The sequence below is a fragment of the Triticum aestivum genome, chromosome 3B (assembly GCF_018294505.1).
Source record: "Triticum aestivum cultivar Chinese Spring chromosome 3B, IWGSC CS RefSeq v2.1, whole genome shotgun sequence".
Lineage (NCBI taxonomy): Eukaryota > Viridiplantae > Streptophyta > Magnoliopsida > Poales > Poaceae > Triticum > Triticum aestivum.
The window spans coordinates 486,907,740-486,931,252 of NC_057801.1; positions in this window are offsets into that span (position 1 = coordinate 486,907,740).

Here is a 23,513-nt window from a genome sequence, read left to right on the forward strand (position 1 = left end):
CGGGCTCCTGTTCATCCAGCCTCCACCGCGCGCTACTCCACCGGCTACTGTTCAACCACCCCTCCACGGGAACCCCTCCACCGTCTACTGTTCATCCAGCCCTCCACACCACGGGGTCCTGTTCAACCACCCCTCCACGGCCACCCCTCCACCGTCTACTGTTCATCCAGCCCTCCACACCATGGGTTCCTATTCATCCAAAGGCAACGCCACGACTCACTGTTCATCTAACCCCCTCCCCCCCGCAACACTCACTGTTCATCCAATCGATCGGCTTCAGTTAGCAGCAGCAGCGAAGGAATCGCTCCATCGGGTTCAGTTAACAGGCATCGATCGATCCCTCGGGTTCAGTAACGCGTAGCCTGCAGTGCAATCGCTCGGGTTCAGTTAGAGCCCAACGCCTCACTCGGGTTCAGTTAGAGCCAACGCCTCGCACACACATGCGTACCTGTACGAGAGAAACACACATCGCTCTCCCACCGTAACCGGCAACTCCCCGAAATTTTCCTCCCCCTCGCTTCTACCACAGTTTTTTCCGTCATGGACAGCCCAAAGAATGTCATGCAGTTGCGTCTCAGGCCCGCCCAGGACGAAAAGCCCATTTTCTTTCATGATTTTTTGTCATAGAAGTAGGAGCCCACCACATCTATGATGATACCGGGTTTTGTCACAATTATCGTCATAGAAGTGTCATATGTATGACAGAAAAAAATTCGTTCGGCCCAAAATGTCACGAATGTGTCTTTTTTTTCTAGTGTTAATACTCAAGCATATCAAAGCAACCATGTCTTTCAAAATATCAACACTAAAGCAAGTTATCCCTAGCCCATCATGCTCAATCATTAATCCATTCATGAAACACACTCGAATATTAGCTACACCCAACGCTCAAATACGATCATAGTGCCCCTTAGTTGGTGTTTTATGAGTCAAATTCAAAATAAAAATTGCATAAGTAAAAGAAAGGCCCTTCGGGGAGGGAAGTAGGGATTTGTAGAGGTGCCAGAGCTCATAGCTTAAATTGAGAGAAGATTTATTTTTGAGAGGCATACTTTTCCTACCAATGAAAATGACTTGGAGCATCCCAACACTTTCCATGCTAGATACATCATAGGCGGTTCCCAAACAGAAAATAAAGTTTATTCCTTTTTCCACCATAACTTTCACTTTCCATGGCTAGCCGTATCCACGGGTGCCCACCATACCAACACTTTCCATGGAATTTATTATTTGACAACATAAAGTAAATTCATCTATTCATCTCGGGACTGGGCATCCCTAGTACCTTTGCCATACTCTCATGCAATGACAAGTGAATAAACACTCATTGTGAGAATAACACATCTAGCATGGAAAATTTTAGCTACCCTTTACCGCCTCGCGAGTAGTAGTGCACACAAAAGAGAACTTTATTTTGAACATTAGAGATGGCACATGCAAATTTGCTTAGAACGGCATGGAAATACCGCATATAGGTAGGTATAGTGGACTCATATGGCAAAACTGGTTTAAAGGGTTTTGGATGCACAAGTAGTGATCATATTTAGTGCAAAGTGAAGGCCAGCAAAAAGATTGAGAAGCGACCAACCAAAAGTCGAAAAATCTCGTACCCAGCATTAAGCATAAGCAACACCGAATAATGCACCATAATTAGGATATAAATTTCATTGCATAGGGAATAACAAACCTTAACATCAATATTCTTACTAAAGCACAATTACTCATCAACATGACTCACATATCATATCGTCATATCTCAAAACCATTACTAAAAATCAAGTTTATTTTGTCCAATGATCCTCATGAAAGTTTTTATTATATCCTCCTTGTATATCTATCACTTTGGGACTATTTTCATATGTTGCTTTTGATAAGCTCAAACAAATATAAGTGAAGATCATGACCATAATTTTTTCTTTCTCTCAAAATAATCTAAGTGAAGCAAGAGAGAATTTCTTTTAAAATTTACTAACTCCCAAATAAATCTAAGGGAAGCATGAGAGCATTTCTTCAAAATTAACAAAGCACATCGTGCTCAAAAAGATATAAGTGAACTACTAAAGCAAGTCCATGGCTCTAAAAATTGAAGTGAAGCATAGGAGCTAGCATAGCATAATCTTTGGCTTTCTCAAAAGGGTGTGTCTAGCAAGGATTCAACACTTAAAACACAAAATAAAACAAGAAAAGACTCATATCATACAAGACTCTCCAAGCAAAACTCATATCATGTGACAAATAAAAATATAGTTTCAAGTAAAATACTGACGGTTGTTAGAAGAAAGCGGGGATGCCACTTGGGGGCATCCCCAAGATTAGTTGCTTGCTACTTCTTTGAATATTATATTGGGGTGCCTCGGGCATCCCCAAGCTTAGCCTTTTGCTTATCCTTATTCCATCATCCATCGTAAGATAACCCAAAACTTGAAAACTTCAATCACACAAAACTCAAACAAAACCTTCGTGAGATCCGTTAGTATAAGAAACCAAACCACTACTATAAGTACTATAGCAAACCTATTCGTATTTTTTTGCATTATATCTACTGTATTCCAACTTTTCTATGGCAAAAACTCATCAAAGAAAACCATAGAATCATCAAAACATGCACACAACACAAAGAAATCAGAATTTGTCAAAAACAGAACAGTCTGTAGCAATCTGAGAATTTCGGATACTTCTGTAACTTCAAAAATTATGAAATAAATTAGCGGACGTGAGTAATTTGTCTATTAATCATCTTCAAAAAGAATCAACTTAAAATCACTCTTCTGTAAAAAAATGACAACGAATCTCGTGAGCGCAAAAGTTTCTGTTTTTCAGCAAGATCAAATAAACTTTCACCCAAGTCTTCCCAAAGGCATTGCTTGGCACAAACACTAACTAAAACAAAAAAAACACAATCATAACAGTAGCATAATTTTGCTAACACACAAGAACAGAAATAAAAAATCAAAAATAAATTTTATTCATTGGGTTGCCTCCCAACAAGTGCTATCGTTTTATGCCCCTAGCTAGGCATAACGCGTAGGATCTAAGTTTTGCCTTCCGTTATCTTTGCCACTTTAGTAAGGGTATTTTCAAACCTGGGAGGCTCTTTGCGCTTCCCTAAATTTTCCGGAAAAGAAACCATCTTGAGATCTAAAATATCCAACTGTTTATTGCAAAGAGAAATCAAAGTGTTCATATGATTAATACTACCATTGAGATGTTTGAGAGGTTCATTATATTTTTGTAATTCCACCATATGTTTATGAAAATCACCAAGTATGTCCAAAATTTGGACTCCCTCTGGGGTGAAAGTAAACCCTTTCTTTTGTGGTGGAACCCTAAAATTTCTTCTAAAATTTCATAGGCGGTATTGACATCAAGATCAATAAAATTCCCTTTTGCGGCAAAATCCAAGAGTTGTCTATGATGCAAAGCCAATCCTACGTAAAAATTTCTAAGCAAAATTTTTGCATCTCCCTTTAGGTTGCAAACACGATAAGATTCCATAAGCCTATACCAAGCAACTTTCAAAATTTCTCCTTGTTTTTGTTTGAAGTATAAAACTTCAAAGTCTGGTAGCAAAGGAGGAGCATTGAAACTAGCCATAGCGAAACAAGAACACGAATAGATCTGACGGGAAAACAGCGAACGAAAAAGAGGGTGAACAAAAAGGAAATTTTTTGTGAAGTGGGGGAGAGGAAAACGAGAGGCAAATGGCAAATAATGTAAATTGCGAGGAGATGAGATTTGTGATTAAGAACCTGGTTGATGTTGAAGATCCTCCCCGGCAATGGCGCCAGAAATTCCTTTTGATGTATGCTAGAGCTACGTCGGTATTTCCCCAAAGAGGAAGGGATGATGCAGTATAGCGACAATAGGTATTTCCCTCAGTGATGAGACCAAGGTTATCGAACTAGTAGGAGAACCACCTCACACCACGTAAACAACACTTGCACACAAATAATAAATACTCGCAACCCAACGTGTTACAGGGGTTGTCAATCCCTTTTGGGTACGACGCCTTGAGTAGGCAAATAACGTGAGGTAAAAAGTGGTAGATAGGATAAATAGATCGCAAAACAAATAAATTGCAGGAAGGTATTTTTGTATTTTTGGTTTAATAAATCTGAAAATAAATGCAAGAGAAAATAGATCGCAAAGGCAAATATGATGAAAAGAGACCCGGGGGCCATACGTTTCACTAGTGGCTTCTCTCGAGAAAAAATAGCAAATGGTGGGAAAACAATTACTGTTGGGAAATTGATAGAACTTCAAATAATCATGACGATATCTAGGCAATGATCATTATGTAGGCATCACATCCAAGATTAGTAGACTGACTCCTGCCTGCATCTACTACTATTACTCCACACATCGACCGCTACCCAGCATGCACTAGTGCATTAAATTGATGAGAAAACGGAGTAATGCATTAAGAATGATGACATGATGTAGATGAGATCCGTTTATCTATTGCAGCAAATAGATCTCATCTTGTTATCCTTAGTAGCAACGATACATACGTGTCGGTTCCCCTTCTGTCACTGGGATCAAGCACCGTAAGATCGAACCCACTACAAAGCACCTCTTCCCATTGCAAGATAAATAGATCAAGTTGGCCAAACAAAACCCAAATATCGGAGAAGAAATACGAGGCTATAAGCAATCATGCATATAAGAGATCAAAGAAGACTCAAATAACTTTCATGGATAAAAACATAGATCTGATCATAAACTCAAAGTTCACCGGATCCCAACAAACACACTGCCAAAAGACTTACATCATATGGATCTCCAAGAGACCATTGTATTGATAAGAGAGAGAGAGAGAGGAAGCCATCTAGATACTAACTACGGACCCGTAGGTCTACAAAGAACTACTCACACATCATAGGAGAGGCACCAATGGAAGTGGTGAGCCCCTCCATGACGGTGTCTAGATTGGATCTGGTGGTTCTAGACTCTGCGGCGGCTGGATCAATATTTCGTTGACTCCCCTAGGGTTTCTGGAATATTGTGGTATTTATAGAGAAAAGAGGCAGTTCGGGGGGCACCTGAGGTGGGCACAATGCCCCTGGCGCGCCCTGGTTGCTGCTGCTCCCCTCTAGCAGCCCCTCAGGTGCTTCCTTGGCCCATCGGCTTTCTTTTGGCCCCAAAAAATTCCTCCAGGAGTTGCGTTGCGTTTGGACTCCATTTGATATTGATTTCCTATGATGTAAAAAACATGCAGAAAACAACAACTGGCACTGGGCACTATGTCAATAGGTTAGTACCAAAAAAATGATATAAAATGATTGTAAAACATCCAAGAATGATAATATAACAGCATGGAACAATCAAAAATTATAGATACATTGGAGACGTATCATCGACATGGTTAGTTATAATCTTTGCTGAAAACCCGAGTGCTATCTAAGCTTCTTTATGAAACAAGAGCAAAAGAGTTCATAAAAGTTTTTTTTCACTTGCAGTTTATCAACTGAATTGCTTGAGGACAAGCAAAGTTTTATGCTTGGGGGAGTTGATACGTCTCCAACGTATCTAATTTTCCTAATGCTTTTCCTCTTGTTCTGGACTCTAATTTGCATGATTTGAATGAAACTAACCCCAGACCGACGTTGTTTTCAGCAAAACTACCATGGTGTTATTTTTTGTGCAGAAATAGAAGTTGTCGAAATGGAACGAAACTTTGCTTGGATTTTTTATACATTAAAAGAGAATTTCTGGAGCCAGGATGGACCTGAGGGGGGGCACCTAGGTGGGCACAACCCAGCAGGGCGCACCAACCCCACCAGGCGCACCCAGGTGGGTGCTGCCCACCTGGTGGGCCCGCTAACCCTCAAACCGACGCTATAAAATCCCATATTTCTAGAAAAAATCAGGGAGAAAGAATTATTGCGTTTCACGAGATGGAGCTGCCACCAAGCCATGTTCTTCCTTGGGAGGGTAGATCTGGAGTCTGTTTGGGGCTCCGGAGAGGGGGATCTTTGATCTTCGTTATCACCAACACATGTCCATCGCGAATTCCATGATGCTCCCCACTGGGAGTGAGTAATTCCTTCGTAGGCTCGCTGGTCGGTGAGGAGTTGGATGAGATTCATCATGTAATTGAGTTAGTTTTCTTAGGGCCTGATCCCTAGTATACACTATGTTTTGAGATTGATGTTGCTATGACTTTGCCATGCTTAATGCTTGCCACTTTGGGCCCGGGTGCCATGATTTTAGATCTGAACTGTTTATGTTATCACCATTGTATCCATGTTCTAGATCCAATCTTGCAATTTGTAGTCACCTACTACATGTTATGATCCGGCAACCCCGGAGTGACAGAAGTCGGGACCACTCCCGGTGATGACCGTAGTTTGAGGAGTCCATGTATTCACCATGTGCTAATGCTTTGTTCCGATTCTCTATTAAAAGGAGGCCTTAATATCCCTTAGTTTCCAATAGCACCCCGCTGCCAGGGGAGGGTAGGACAAAGTTGTCGTGCAAGTTCTTTCCATAAGCACGCATGACTATTTACGGAATACATGCCTACATTATATTTATGAACTGGAGCTAGTGTCGTATCGCCCTAGGTTATAACTGTCTCATGATGAATATCATCCAACGAGTCACCGATCCAATTCCTATGAATTTATCATATATTATTCTTGCTAAGTTACTACTGTTGCTACTGCTATCGTTACTGCTACAATATCACTGCTATCACTGTTAATGTTACCATTACTACTGCTGCTATCATCAAAACTAACATCTACTGTGCTACTAATCACTTGGCTGCAGATAATTAATATCCAGGAGTGGTTGAATTGACAACCCAGCTGCTAATACTGTCGGCGTTCTAGGAACGCGGGTCCCCAGACTTGCCTGCCTGCGGCCTGCAGCGTGGCTCACCAGCGGCCCAATACGGCCCGTCTTCATCAACCCAAGATCAAGACCCTCGCGAGGGGCCAAGCCTCGTAGGGCGGACGACACAAGGCCTCCTCAGGGGCGGCCTCACCAGGCAGGCTCGCGAGGAGGCGGAGAGATCAAGGCGAGGGGTACCTCACGAGGTGCTCATGATTCAAGCTATGAAGATCAAGACCAGGCGGGCGCCAGGCGGGCTCCAGCCTGCGCAATGTCCTCGTTTCCTCTTTGGTGCAAAGGGGGCAAGTGCAGGCACAGAGTACCGAGGCATCAGGCAAAGATTTCCATATCGGTGCAATGATACCAAGACCAGTAGAGTGGCAGGGCAGAGGTCACCGTGGAGCCCAAGACGGTGTCATCGCCAGTGCCTTTGGCAGTCGAAGACCACCTTTAGTCAGGATAGCTTGTACTAGCTATCCCCTTTCGAAATGGCTGTTGTTGGCTCCCTTCCTGCTCAATATTTGGTAAGAGGACCAGGGCCTATATAAATAGAGATAGCCACCACAGTAGAAGACGAGAATCTGACCCAGAGCCAACAGAGACGGATCAATTCCTCTCCAAGCACACCACCACAAGAACACCTCGCCTCGCGAGGCTGTTCTTCCTCTGTACTGTTCATCATCAGCCCAAGAGGCAATCCACCACACCACACACTGGATTAGGGTAAACTGTGGCCCGAACCAGTATAAACCTCGTGTCTCTTGTATTGTTCATCGTGCTAGCTTAGAATCGCGGCGAGGTTGTGGGCGTGTTTCGGTAGGGAGAAGATCTTCGTGCGCACCCCAGAGTTCAAACCTTAAGGGTTTTGCCAGAACCTGATATCCGACATTTGGCGCACCAGGTAGGGGTGCGCCGGAATCTTCTTTCCGCTGATCTCCGTTCCGTCGCTTCGTCGCATCCATGGCAGACGCTCACTGAGCTCGCGCCGAAGGCCGGGCTGCTCTCGCCGTCCCCGTCGCCCAGACGACTCCCGTCGGCGGGCCTCCTCGTCGTTCTCCATTGCCTGCCGCCAACGCCGCCATCGGCCGGGCGGGGAACGAGCAGCAAGTATCTTCGCTGCACCCCTCGATGCGGCGGGAAGGCTGCACCGCCACTCCGTCGTTGACCCTAGCTGGTTCGTCATTTCACGCTCGTCGCGCCCCCACGGACGCGTAGGCCGCGTTGCTCCTGGCACGTGAGCTCCTGCACTACCGCCCCGTCGATGACCTCTACGAAGAATGGCTCGCTCGCATCACCGAGCTCGTCAGCGCCACAGGGGGCTCCCCTGCGCCGTCTCTCTCGCTGCCTCACCCTCCATCATGCATGGGCGATGCGGCTCAGGGGGTGCCTCCGCCACCTCCTCCCCAAGAAGGCGCCCTGGCTCCAAGGCGCGCGGCCCTGGACGTGACCCACCGTGTCCTGTGCCCGCGCGGCAGTAAAGGAGCTGCCAAGAAATCCCTCGGCCTCAAGAAGGCGCACACGTGCTCCCTGCACCAGCACGGCAAGACCGCATCCCTGCACCAGCACGCCAAGACCCCACGCTGCCCCTAGCGGCGGCGCGTGGGAACCATCAAGAACAAGCCCCTCGTCAGCAAAAGGCTTCGGTGGCCACGGCAGGCTGCCGTGCCTTCACCCCCGAGCTGCGTAGCGTCGCCTGGCCCAGCAAGTTCAAGCCGGACCTGCCTCCTCGCTACAACGGCACTGCCGACCCTGCGGAGTTCCTGCAGCTCTATGAGCTGGGCATCGAGGCAGCCAACGGATACGAAAAGGTCATGGTGAACTGGTTTCCCATGGCGCTCAAGGACGTGCCCTCACCTGGCTCTTGAACCTGCCTCCCGGCTCGATCTCCTCTTGGTACGAGATGTGTAGCAGCTTCATCGCCAACTTCCAGGGCACTCGCGACCGCCCTCCGGCCGTGGGTGACCTGCGCTGCATCAAGCAGTAGCCTGGAGAGACCCTGCAGAAGTACATCCAGCGTTTCAACAACACTTGCCTCAAGATCCCCAAGGTGACAAAAGAGGCCATCATCTCAGCATTCTCCGATGGTGTCCGCGACGTCAAGATGAAGGAGGAGCTCGCCATCCACGAGGATCTGTGCACATCTCTGGAGCTGTTCAACCTGGCGACCAAGTGCGCAAGAGCTGAGGAAGGATGCCTCTCCCTCCTCGAGCTTCCAGCTGCTGACCCAGAAGAGAAGAAGGCCAAGGCCAAGGACGTGAAGCGCAAAGGAGCAGCCGTACTCGCAGCAGAACCAGACACGAAGCATGACAGGGACCAGCCGGAGTCGTCCAAGGGTAGCCGATTCTGCGCCTACCACAACCTCTACACCCACAACACCAACGAATGCCAGGAGCTCAGAGCCATTCGAGAAGGACGCATCGGTCGACACCCCAAGCGCAACGACCGGGGCTACGGCCGAGGAGGAGGACAAGGCGGAGGACGATGGGACGACCGAGGCCCTTGCCAGGAGTGGTGTGACCGACCTCGCGAGGATCGCTGGTAGGACCAGCCTCGTGAGGGAGCCTGGAGGGACCAGACTCGTCAGGACCGCTCAGAGGGCAACGTAGGCCTTCCTCCTCTGCCGCCACCGCCAAGGAGGAATGACGACCACCACCAAGACGAGGGGGCTGGGGGCTTCCAGGAGCCACATGCTATCGCTTGTATCTTGGGCGGTGCCCAGGCCCCAGCCTCTCAGCACATCTTCAAGCAGTTTGCTCGCGAGGTGAATGCAGTCCTCCCCAAGCTCAGGCCACGCGCCCGCTTAGGTGATCCAAGTGCGCCATCACTTTCAGCTCAGCAGATCAGCTCAAGTGTGTGGCTACAGCTGGCGTCCTCCCAATGCTTTGTTCCCTAGTCATCAGCAACGTGCAAGTTACCAGGACCCTCATCGATGGCGGCGCAGGGCTCAACGTTCTGTCCGTCGAGATGTTCAACAACCTTCAAGTGCCATATGATCAGCTTCAGCCTACCAAGCCTTTCTCAGGAGTTACTAATGGCTCCACCACCCCGATAGGGCTGGTCCGCCTCCCTGTCACTTTCGGACAGCATAACAACTACCACACCGAGCTCATCGACTTCGACGTCGCCCACATTCGCTTGCCATACAATGCCATCCTCGGGTATCTGGCCCTAGCCAAGTTCATGGCGGTGACCCACCATGGCTACAATGTCCCCAAGATGCCAGGAAGCGGCGGAATCATCACAGTCCCTTGCAAAGAGAAGGATGTGGTGTTCTCCCTCGAGCGCGCCTTCCAAGCTGCATCAATCGAGGATCCAGACAGCAAGGGCGAGAACCCTCCCGAGGCAGTCCCCAAGAAGAAGAAGACATCACCCAGCTCAAGGCCTCAAGAGGTTGGCATCTCAGGAAGTGTCACATCAGGATCCGCGCCCATGCAAGGGGCGCCTCCCTCCGTCGCATAGGAAGGCGTGCCCGGCGCCCTCCTCAGGCAGGGCTCGGGGGCTCTCTTCTAGAGGGCCTCAGACTTTGCCAAGATCACGAGGGAGGCGCTTGGGCACCACTTGAAGGCGTGCTTCGCAGCATGTTTCCCTCAGAAAGGCATGGGGCAAGGAAGGCCCAACCCTCAGGAGTTCATCACCAAGACCACTCAGGAGCTTCAGGAATCAAGAGTCATACGCGGTGATCGCCGTTTGCCTGGCATAGCCCCCCATGCAGGCGAGGATGGTGGGCTGCGTGTCTACATCGACTTCCCAGGGCTCAACCGAGCCGCGTCTCAGGAGTGCCTCTAGCCTTCGCGCGTGGGACATTGTGAGGGTCCGCCGCAAAACTACATTCGCATGCCTTTCGGCCTACCGAACGTGGCTGCTACTCACCAGTGCCATCTGCGGAGCATTCTGGCGGCTCTGGTGGCCAGGCATCACGCGGTCCTGGCGGAGGTGGAGATGGTCCTTGAGGAACCGGCTGGACTCCCAAAGCCTCCCGAGGCTTAGGGATCCGGTGGCTCGTGAGGGTCGGACTCTTCATCGCGCATCTTCAGCTACACCAGCACCCCCTCTACAATGGTACCAGGTGACATCTTCCGAGTTCATTTCAGCTGGGAGCACCCTCAGGGCCGCATCATTCCCAGATCGCGTGGGTCCGTCCCTGCGGCATGTATCCCTTTTGCTTATGTCTTTAGTTTACCTTGCTGGGGGCGCCCCTCGGGCTGCATCATCCCCAAGCCGCTCGGGCCTGACCCAGTGGCATGTATCCATTCTACATTTATCTAAGCTGATTTGCCTTTCATGCTTAACCTACCTATGATTATCATCTGCCGCCTACCACGGGCCTTCTCTCCCTCATGCAAATCGCTTGCATGTTAAAAGGGGGGCTCCTGAGCATCGCGACTCAGGAGCTCTTACTGGCTCTCCAACCCTCACCCCCCGGCCTTGTCCACGGCATCGCGACCTGGCATACTAGCGGCGGCTTAGCTCGCGTGAGGGCCGGGACCTGAGGACGTAGAGCATTTGTATCTAACCATCTCGCAGGAACACACAGCCGCCCAAGGCTCAAGACTAGGCACAACCCGCCTTGAGGTAGGGCCTCGTGAGTCCCGTGCTGGCTCACGAGTGCCCAGATACACCTCGTCTAGCCCTGCCGTGAAAGCCACGTGTCAGGGCGTGGTTGTACACGCCCCGGGGGCTCCTCCCGGAGGGCCCCCCTCCCATGTACCAGTGGAAGCACCATGCTCCCCGCTGGCTGACGGCACTGCCGAGTAGCGACTATGCCCGTACACATACGGAAGTGCTATGCTCCGCGCTGGTGATAAACAACTGAGGGCGGCCCATAGCCGTATCAACCTCAAGGAGCCCAGAGCTCAGTGTCTGGCCTCATCGCAACAGCTCCCCTCGGGAGCATCACGCGAGGGGGCTAGACACGAGGGATGCGCCCGGGTCACGCCCGAACGCACGCCACCCAGCCAGGTCCGAGGGACCTGGTCGTTGCGCGCCCCTCCCCGTGCGGAGCCAAGGTATGAAGACCATTTGAATGTCAAGGGGGACTCCTGAGCATCGCGACTCAGGAGCCTAACTGGTCACGTAGCCCCTCACTCCTTAGTTCCGCATGGCTAATGGCGGTTGAGGTATGCACGGGGCCAGGCCCTGCTGACGTAGAATGACAACTCTACTCCTACATTCCCTCCCTATTTGCTGTTTGCGCGTCTAGGGGGACTCCTGAGCATCGCGACTTAGGAGCCTAACTTGCCACGTAGCCCCTCACTCCTTGTCCCGTCCAGGTGATCCGGTCAGAGCTAACGACGGTTGAGGTATGCGCGGGGTCGGGCCCTGCCGACGTAGAACACAAAGCAAATAGGAAGGAAACCGCAAAATCTCGAAGCAAATCCAGAAGTAAATATTACAAACCATAATTGTCTTCACGATATCAAACGCAAGTTTAAACGCCTCCACGAGGCACAGTGCATATTGCAGGAGTTAAAACAGGAAAGAAGCCGCGAGAAGATCACCCTTGGGCAATGCCGTCATTCGCCAGGAGCCCCACCTCCATGATGGTGTTACCTCCATCAGCTCCAACTCCCGAGGCCATGGGATCAGCGGTGCCTGCCCTGGGCACAGTGGCAAAGGCGCAGAACTTCGCCAGCAGGGCTTCTACCCGGCCCTTCACGGCTTCACTAGCGGCGGCGAAATGCTCGTTGTCCACTGGCTCCAGCAGCTCGTCGAGGTTGGTGCCAGGGTCGCAAAGATAGACGTGGCTGAAGACACGCATCAATGCCGCAGAAGAAAGGACGCTAGGTTCAGCCTCGTCCATGGGGCCGATGCCGGTCACGACTTCCTCGAGCGCTTCGACCAAGAAAGGAAGCAGTTGGGCGGGGCCATCCTTGGCGCCAGCCAGCGGCTTCTCTAGGCCACCCTCGTAGAGCGTCTTCAGCACCTTGCGAGATCTCTCCTCAAGATCCGCGAAGGCCATGCGGTCCTCGGCTAGGACCTTCACCTTGGCATCCAGCTCGGCCCTCTCCGTCTTTAGCTTCTGTTCCAGCGTCCCCAGCCGGCCGCGTTCAGCGGCCAGCTCGGCGTCGCGGTCCCTGACGGCGTCCTCCCGAGCCTTCATCTCCTCCTCCTTCGCCTGGCGGTCACGAACCTCTTTGGCGAGCTCATCGTGCAAGCTCTACAGCTTGGCTTCCAGCGCCTTGCAACGGTCTTGGGCGACCGTGGCATCCTTCAGCGCCACATCACGGGCGGCTGAGGCCTGGGTGGCAGCTTGCTTCTCCTCCTCAGAAACTGTCATGGCCCGGCTCAGCGCCGCTCGGACAGAGGTATCAGAGTGAACCCAGCCAGGGATAAGCTCCAGGCGCCCGACTACCAGGTGGGAGTTGGCGCCCTGGAGGTCTTCTCGCAGCTGGCCTAGCTCAGTAAGGGCACGGTCCAAGACAACGGAGGAGGCAGAGGAGTCCGAAACCAGTGGTGCGGGAGGAGAAGGTGGCATCGTGATCACAGCTTGGGAGACTGGGGGCTCCTGAGTCTTGGCTACCTTAGCAACAACATCAGGCGTCGGCACCTCCGGAGCCAGCAGGGCCATGGGGGCTGGCGCCCTGCCAGAGCACTCCTCTGAGCCTCGCGAGGACGATCGGGCAGGGGAGGTGCGAGCTCCACCGCCTCCCCTTCCCACGGGCGAAAGCGCGGCCGCAGCAGATGAGCCTGCCCCAGGCGGGGCCACCGCGTCCCCCTTCTTCCTCTTCGCCGCAAGTGGCGGCCTAACCAAGTGATGGAGAATGTCAAGCCCCGGCAGCAAAAACAAGAACAAGACGGAGTTCGAGCACTTACTGGTCAATCGCGGATAGGCCACCGGCCTCTTGCCGAGCTTAAAGCCCGTAAGCCTCTTGGTCCGGGGTGCAGCCTCAAGAGGTCCAGGGGCGGAAGAGGGCACACCAGAAGGGCTGGAGCCAGCTTTGGGCGGTGCCTGGGCCGAAGTAGCCCCTTGGGAGATCAGCACCGACCTGTCCTTCTTCGGGATCACGGGCGGGTCCTTTTCCTCTCGCATGGCGTCGGCCTCGTCATCGTCCGGCAGGGTGCGGAGGATGCTGGCCCTTCGCCGGGGGGAGGTCTCCCCCGTCCCCTCAGTGGTCGCCTCTGAGTCGCGCTCCTCTTCTTCTTCATCTTCCTCTCCTCCCTCCACGGGAATCACCGGAAGACACCTCCACAGCGTCATCGCCCCCTGGGCCGTAGGAGGCTCTGCCGGTACCAGGCCACGCCCGTCGAAGGTGGGCATGGCATCCACCACCTGTTGCCAGCCGTCACGGAGGAACAGGGGGGCAGGAGCACCCTCCAGACCTTCCAGGTCATCTCCAACCAAGAGGCGGAGAGCTGCGACCATATCCTCGTCAGCCAAGACCGTCGGGTTCAAGCGAAGATCGTCGTCTGCACCCCAAGCGTCCACGACGGGTGCGAGTGCGCCTGAAGTGGGGCCACACGCTGCATCCGGAACTCCCTCAGGAGCGTGGCCCCTGTCAGCTTCGCCGCCTTCATGTTGCCCGGCCTCGGGTTGGTGTTCATCTTCTCCAACACCAACTTTGCCCGTCTGTCATCGAGTTTCATGCAAGACCACCCCTCATCGGGCTAGGGCTGCTCCGTTGGCAACAACAACCGAGAGTGGATGCATCGGGCATCCATCATGACCCACTTGCTCCGAAAGCCGTCGACCCTCTTCCCGGTCTTCGAGATCGCGTTGGCCTTGGAGTACGCGACGAAGCCGGCGCACGCCGAGGTATGGTCTCCGTTGATTCTGAGGGAGAAGAAGTGCCATAGCAAAGCCACGTATGGCATCACCCCAACATGCGCCTCGCAGTAGTAGGCGAAAATCGACAAAAGGAGAATGGAGTTGGGATGGAGGTGAAGGGCCTGCAACCTATAATGGCGGAGGATGGCGTAGAAGAACTCGGAGAAGGGTGGAACCAGGCCGGCGACGACAGTGTTCTTGAAGAAGGGGTAGAAGGTGCTCCCCTTAGCCTCTGGCTCGGCGGAGCCAACCCGGAGTCCGTTCTCCACCATCTCGCTGCCCTCCACCGCCATCATCAAGTGCGTAGCGACAAGATTCTTCTCCGACATGTTGGGGGCGTCCAGGGACGGCGAGTACCAAGCTAATAGGGCGTCGGCCACGGCCTTGTGGGGCGCCATTGCTCACTGAAAGGGGAAGGATGGAGCGGATCTAGAGATTTCGGAAGCAGGAGAGCAAGGAAGGGGATCAGGAGCAAGGCGAAAGAGAGCAATGAAGGCAAGCCTCACCCAGGCCAACCTTTTGTCAGTCAAGCCTCACCCAAACTCTCGCAGATTGTACCCCTACTGTGATGGACAGAGAACCAACTTCACCCAATCTAACCCCAACCCCAGCAGATAGTAACCCACTTCCTGTTGACACAACACCATCTCCACCACAGAGCTCCCAAACAAGAGCAATTAGTAAGGCAACTCCAGTGCCCAAAGGGCCAGTACTACCATGGCGAACGCCAACTCCACCAGTTAGTACACCTATTCCTATGGAGGAAGCACAACCAGCTAGTCATAGTTTAGCATCTATCACATTTGATGTTGTTAAATCATATGTGCGTATCTTCCCATCTTGGAAATATTATACTGAAGATGAAGGAAAATGCCAGTTGCAGGTGTTTGTCCAGGAGTTATGTGTAAGTAATGTTATTCATGGCAATTACTTTGCTTTATCCCATACATCCTACCTCCATGATGGTTATAATACAACAAATTTTCCCATTTTTCTCTATAGAGAAAGACCGATTTGGAAACTCTGGATGAGGTAACTTGTGCTAATACCTCTGCTATCTTCAAGAATGCTTGGTGGTAGTATCGGAATTACCTGAAGAAAACATACTTCACTGGCAAAGAAACACGTCAAATTCCCTTACGTTCTCTTGAGACACATTTACTGGACGATGACTGGGAACGCCTTGTACTGTACTGGTCCCGAACCAAGAATGTGGTAAGGTCTATGAGCTCATTTTATATTTTAAGTACTATATTCTTGCGTCTTACTGTACTATTTCCATGTAGAACAAGTGTCTAAACCTCAAGAACAACTGTTCTAATTTTAGATTCCATTGCTATCATAGTTCAAAAAAGCGCTAGGCGTTAATTTTGCGTTTTGCCACCGCCTTGCGCTTTACTGACCAAAGCGCATGCTTATGTGCAGTTATGCACAGATTAAGCATAGTTATGCGCAATGCGTTTTGCCAACGCCTAGAGCCTAGGCGCGCCTTTTTTAACTATGATTGCTATCGTGCATACTGCTTTGCTCTTGTATCACTGTATTTACTCATACAAAGTTATTTTTAAATTGAAGGATCCAATCGAAACTCCAATGGCATAGCAGGTATGTTCACACATGTTTCTTTAACATGTTTGCTCTTATCAATAGCTCTACTGATTTCAGTTTCAATTGTGTATACAGTTGATCTCATATCATGCATATTACTAGCATCACAACTGAGCCAATAGTGTTGTTGTACATGTAGACCTGTGGTACCCATCTGAAATCTTGTTGTGCCGTGTAGTTTCCCACGCTTTGTATTCTTTCACTGCTGCTTTCGTCTTGAACTGATATGATTTGAACCGTGTCTCTATTTTGATTTGGCAAGACAATGCAGTGACCATAGGACATAGATATATGTTTGTTTGACGCTTTTATTATGTACTAGTACTTGTCAATAGAATAATTGGTAGTTTAATCCTGTCCACCTTACTAATGAACTGGTTCACCGAAATGAGTTTCATATACTAGTACATGCTAAACCTGTTATGTGTCTGCTTGTATCTTCTTTTAGAATGCCAACAGAATATTGGGGAAGAGTGCCTTATTAAGCAATGGTAAAGGAAGTAATGCAGATAAAGTTTAGGATAGTGACACATCCTTGTTGGTCTCCAACAAAGCTGATAAAACAGCTAAGGAAGACTATCTTGAAGACAGTGAGACAACCCCAAAGTCCTGTCTTGGTTTAGTGTCCGAGTTACTGGCCACTACCGCTTGCACAAGCTATTCAAACTCACTATCTGAATCAATTAGGTTTCTTGAGTCTCAACTACAAGCTGAAAGACATCGATCGGTTGTGCTGCGACAAGAAGCGGAAGGACTGCAGAAGTCCCTGGAGCATTCAGATGCATACTTTCTGGTGCATCAGCAAGTGTTGGAGGATTTAGCGCCAAACAGGACAAAGCTAATAAGCTTGCTAAGCTTATTGCCAGCATGGTGGATACCTAGGATAACGTTTCTTGAGCTCTTTTGAAGTTGTTTCAGTTATGCTCTCGTTTTGCTGCCATGTTTATTTGCACTGGTGGCCAATTTTGACGGCCAGTGTATGTAATATGTTGTTTTGTTCCCTATAATTGCACTGGTGGCGAACTTTGATGCCCAGTGGATGTAATATGTGTAATAGCGGTAATAGGCTAGCGTTAATGGCTTGCTTATTTATTTCCTTATTGTCTTGTTTAGTTGTTTGCTTGTATTCACTCCAGTTATTTTACTGTGTTTTTCTAGTGGCCACAATAGCCTATTTTTGGTAACTAGGCCAAAATAATCATGGCAACACACAGACTGTTGTAACCATGGGCCTCCTGCGGGCCGTATGATCCATGGGCCTTCTACGCGCGCAGGATCCGTTGGCCTTCTATTCGGGCCGTAGGATCCATGGGCCTTCTACGGGCCATAGGGTCCATGGGCCTTCTACAGGCACCGGTCGTATGATCCATGGGCCTTATACGGGCCGTAGGATCCATGGGCCTTCTACGGGGCGTATCATCATTTCACCAATCATGGGCCATACTATTCGTGGACCATAACGGGCCGTTAATAGGCCGTATTTGATAACTCTATGAAAACAGCCCAACGTTTTTTAATGAAAACGGCCCAACGTATTAACGGTCCACAAACGGGCCGACTGTAACGACGAGCTGAATTTGGCTCACAAGCATAAAATAACAGTAACGGGCTGTAAGTAACCGAATGCTGCAAATGAGCCCAAGAATAAATGGGCCCTGAGAAGGCCGAAAGATAACTTGGGCTAGAAATGGCCCAGTGGAATAACGGGTCGTTAATGGGTATAAAGTGATACACTGTTCATTATGGGCCAGTTTCACCACAGGTCGTTAATGGGCCAAGAGTTACAAAGGGCCTCATATGGACCGAAAGAAGTCATGGGCCACACATGGGCCGGAAGTTAAAACAGGCTGGAATCATATTCGACGGCCCACATGACGCTACTGGGCCTAATTCGGATAGGGCGTAACGGGTCGTGGGTTAGCGGGTTGTAAATGGGCTATATGCGAACATGCCGTTAACAGGCTTTTCGTGGGCCGGCCCACCACCTTTTGACCAAGTCAAACAGGCCGGCCTTTTCACAAGAATGGGCCTCTGTTGGACCGTGCCACGTGTTGACGTATCATAGGCGCATTGGATTCAATGAGTGGATGACATCTGTCCCAATGGTGAGCCGACACGTGTTTCCTCCAGCCAATGATGATTTTACACGTGGAAAATCCCCATTGGTCGGAGCTCTTAACGGGTTATCGGATCCAAAACCGGACCCGATAGCTTAATGGCGTTTCATTACGGTGGATGCCACATGTCGGTCACCCTTGATGAAAGCACTTCTGTGACGCGCGATTTATCGTCATGGAAGTGGACACTTCCATGATGATAATTTTGGTAATGTCATGGAACACTTCTATGACAGCACAGGTATGACTATCTTGATTCTGTCATAAAATCATCATGGATGTACATGCATGACAGAAAACGTGACCTACTGTGACAAACACGTATCATCATGGAAGTGTATTTTTTTGTAGTGTATTGTTGTGAATAGCTATACAATATGATGTTGCTTGTGTAATCTTGATTGCCTTGTATGCTTTTTGTTTCATTCGTTTCTTTTGCTTCTTTCTTTGGGCCCTCGATGTTACCTTATTCCCCTTATGAAAATATAATATCTTTTCAGTCCGAATACATGTGTGCTTGTTAGGGAGGATGTATGTAGAACCCCTGGATATTTTAATAGAGGCCCTAATGGATAAGTATCTTAGTCTCCCTACTCTGGTAGGGGTGGACAGGAGCAAATGTTTTCAGCATCTCGTTGATAGAGTTTGTAAGTTAATTAAAGATTGGAAAGAAAAGGTATTTTCAATGTAAGGAAAAGAAATATTATTGAAAGCGGTGGCTCAAGCAACCCCCTCTTATGCTATGTAAGTATTTAAACTTCCCAAGGCCATATGCAAAGGCAATAACAGATGAGATTGCAGGGTTTTGGTAGGGGGCAGCGAGGAGAAGAAGAAGATGCATTGGTTTGCATGGTGGAAATTATGCACCCGAAGAGTAAAGGTGGCTTGGGGTTTAGAGACCTTCATAGTTTTAATCTTGCTTTACTAGCAAAATAGTGTTGACGCTTACTCCAAAATCTTGAATCTTTGTGTGCAGAAGTACTAAGTGCAAAATACTATCCGGATGGAAATATTCTCGTGGCTGGCCCTAGGAAAGGTTCTTTGTTTACTTGGCAAAGTATTGTTTCGGGCATACAAACTTTTAAGAGAGGGTGTATTTGGCATGTGGGTACGGGCTCACAGATCAACATCTGGCATGTCCTTGGGTTCCTTCTAGTGAATCAAGGAAGATTTTAACTCCAAGGGGAGCAACTATGTTGGATAAGGTTGAAGAATTAATTGACCCTCACACTGGCCAATGGGATGAGAATCTAATCCGGAGTATTTTTTTGGCCAGTTGATGTTCACAGGATAGTACAAATCCCTCTTCGACTGCACGTGATGGAAGATTTTTTATCATGGCATTATAACCGTTACAGAGCATTTACTATGTGGTCTGCATATCATATAGAATTTCAGCATCAATTTGGCAGCAGCTGGAACCAGAGTCCCGCAGAAGGAAACCAGCCAACTGAAATATGGAAGCGCGTTTGGGAGCTTCGAATCCCTGTCACAGTCAAGCATTTTATGTGGAAGGTGATCAGAGGAGTTTTACCATGCTATGGTACCCTATCAGGACGTCATATACCAGTTTTCATGGGAACGAATCTTACAGTAGTGGTAGGGGTACGTAGAAGAGGGCAGAGCCTAGCTACGGTGAGATTGTACACTCGGATTTATGAGTTCTGGCCCCTCTCGGAGGAGGTAACAACCCTACATCTCGGTGACGTAGAGGCTTTGTGTTGATTGGAGTGTTGAGTATAGGGGGGCTGCGAACCCTTGTGCTAGAGGGGAGGGTGGCTTACATAGAGTACGCCGACCCCTCATAGTCCTCAGTTATGCAAGGTTCAGTAAGAATAAAGGTACGAACGTTACTGGTAACGCCCGTGTCTAATGATCTTTATGGCGACGGAGTGAATGTCTGACTGTTGCCATCCTGGGGTGTCGCTAGGTCTTCTGCCCTTCGAGTGAAATCTTACATTCCGAGTGAATAACGAAAATCGAGTGGAAGTGGGATATCCGAGTGGATCTTCTATCGAGTGAGTTGCCCTTTGTGATGATTCCAGTCGGTATCCTCTTTCTATCTTTGTAGGTCTTGGCCTCTTACGTAGTGTCCTTGGGTAGGGCATGTAGGACAGGCCTAGGACCTTACCCTAGGTACATGTCATCGTCACTAGCTCCCAAATGGATCCAGGTCCGAGTGAAGCAGGATTGAAGCTGATTTCGGCCCAACTCAATGTCTCAGAGACACTTTTAGGGGTCTGAAAGTATGCGAGCTGTTAAATCCTCTATTAGTCGCCTTGATCGATTCTAACTTCTTGAGTATCCGAGTGAAACAAATAGAAAAGCATCGAACAAACTCGATTTGGATATATCTGACGCATTCGATTGATTACTGGACCCGAATTCTGCAGATTTAAAATTTAGAGAAGCGCGCGGGCCGGCTGCAGCGCGGTAAGCGGGGCAAAGTGGGGAGGGACTCCTTGAGGTTTGCTCCACCTTTTTCGCCACGTATCAGGTTGGCGCCGGTTGTGGGATGCGCTGAGATTGCGCATGCCCATAGTTCAGCCACTCGGACACGCGGGTATAAAAGTCGACACTGCCGTGGCGTGCAACAGTGACCTTTGCTTTCCCCCTTTCTCCCCCATCTCTTTGCTTCTCCCACCTCAGCACAGTGCCGCTCCGCTCGTTCCCATCGACCACCGCAGAGATGGCGAAGGACAAGACGAAGGCATTGGAGTGCGCCAAGAAGGTGGCCAAGGGAAAGAGGGGGTCGAGCTCGCGGTCCCCTCTGTTGTCGGGCTGGATCTAGGGTGATTGGATCCTGTCTTCGGTCACGGAGGATGATTTGGAGGGGCTCGTCGCTGATGGCCTGCTGGCGCCCGGATCTTGGAGGTTACCGAAAGGGGAGTTCGAGCCTGCACCGCACGACTGCGAGCGGGTTCTTCTTCTCACTCATGTGGAAAGAGGTTTTTCTTTGCCTCCGCATCCATTCTTCCGTGGTTTCTTGAACTTCTTTGGTGGGAAAATCCACCACTTTCCTCCGAACACCATATCGTATCTTGCTGTCTTTGTCTCAATGTGCGAAAACTTCATGGGATGCCATCCTCACTGGGGGCTATTCAAACACATTTTCACTTGCCGATCCCAGTCGGTCAAGAAAGCCAACCCGAGTGACGCGAAAATCCACGTGATCCAGATGTGTGGGGGTTTAGGTGTTTAGATGATAGGTTTGTGCACTGTGCAGAGTGATTAAGCAACTAGACAAGATGGACTCGAAAAACCTGGTTGGTCTCGGAATAGTCAACGAAGGCAAGGGGGGACGTGGCAACTACAAACGGATGCAAGCTTTATGAAAACATGCAGATTCCATGTGCATGATGTGATGATGAATGCAACAAATGATTAAAACACACGACAATGACGAAATACATGGAGGGCTTCTGGAGCGTCGGTCTCGGGTCGTTACAACTCTCCCCCACTTACAAGAGATCTCACGCCAAGGTCTAGGGATGACAAATGGAAGAGGAAGAGGGGAGGTAAAACTAAGTTGCTTCTTCGACAAGCGAGTGAAACCACGAACCCTAAAGGTTGCAAATACATGAAAATAACACAAGGGGTAAGGACGAATTGAAACCACTCTAGTTGAAATGAGATATACAAGGAATGCGAAGAACGAATTTGGGTAGCACCCCGGTTGACAAGAGCAACAAAACTTGATAAGATGGAAAGAAAATGAAGAGATGACACAACACTCCGGTTAAATGGATAAGCAAAGCAAGAACATGATCTTGGCAAAACGAGATGATGGGACAAAGAGAGCAACATCATAATGCTTACAAAAGAAATGAAAGAATGGAATGAGAAGAATGGAGAAAAGAACAACAACTTCCACCTTGAATGAACATGAAGGAGCCTTCCTATGAAGAAGGGTTGAACGAAGTTGTTGGGAAATCAACAAGAGATATGATTTCCAGTGGTCTTATGGAAAACATCCCAAAATTATGAGGTGAAGACCAGCCACTAACTGAATCAAATAATTTGATTGAGAACATCAAAGAGGTGAAAACGTCTTCCACCAAGATGATAAAGAGAGAACTTGGATCATTGATAAGCACCACAATAGCAACATTCCTTAGGGAAGGCTTTAGGTGAAATATAACACAAGATAACTCCAACAAAGAAATTGGTGGGTTGAAAAGATCCCATGAACGAAGAGAAAATGATGGTTTTTAAAATATCTCATTCCTGACAAGTTGTGAATCATGAAACATGAAGGAAAATTGTCAAGAATGACATAACACCACTTGAAAGGATAAGGTAGGTAGAATAGCACATCGAAATGCACGAAGAAGAATACTTGAGATCCTCCAAGAAAATCTTGACGAACACTTCGAGGACGAAAGAGATCTTCGATGAACCATCATGTAGAAACTATCGAAGGACTCCAGATAGATAACAAGATGATCGCAACAAAAGGAAGGTTGACAAGAATAAGATAATGCCTTGCAATCCTTTAGATTGAGCTCCGTGATGAGATAACCAAGAAAACTTGGAACTCCAGAGAACAAAAGATGACCAGCTTAGAACCGATGATTTCTTCATCATGAACAAACTTCAGAAGAATGAATTAAAACCACCTTCAGGGAACACATGAATAAGAATTATTGTATGTTTATCCTTCGTCAAATTAAATTGATGACAAGCAATGGATTTGGCATACTACTTATTCTCGTTAAAAGGATTAAGAGAGAGATATAACACAAACTTGAGAAAGTCTTCAATGAACCACCAGTAGATTTTTAAAAGAACAAATGAATTGATATGATAACAAAAGAAGAGGAATCTTGAACGAACCATCGTAAGAATTTGGAACAAATGAAGAAAAGAGAATGAATCGCTGGGAGGAATTACAAACGAATGAAGATACTTGAGGGAATTTAGATACAAGAGAACAAAGAGATCACGAGCTGACTAGAGAATACTTTGAACGATGCACCAGAAGAAATAGGAGACGAATGAAGAAATAAAAATTTGGGAGAATTGGTGAACAAGAGCTGAACGTTGAGAACGATTAAATCTTCTGAAATGATGGCCTTCAGATGGGTATGAAAAGAATTCTCACAATCGAAAATAATTATGAGGATGGCATCAAGTTAGAACCATGAATCTTCAAGAAAACAGACCAAGATTTAGAGAAATTCTTC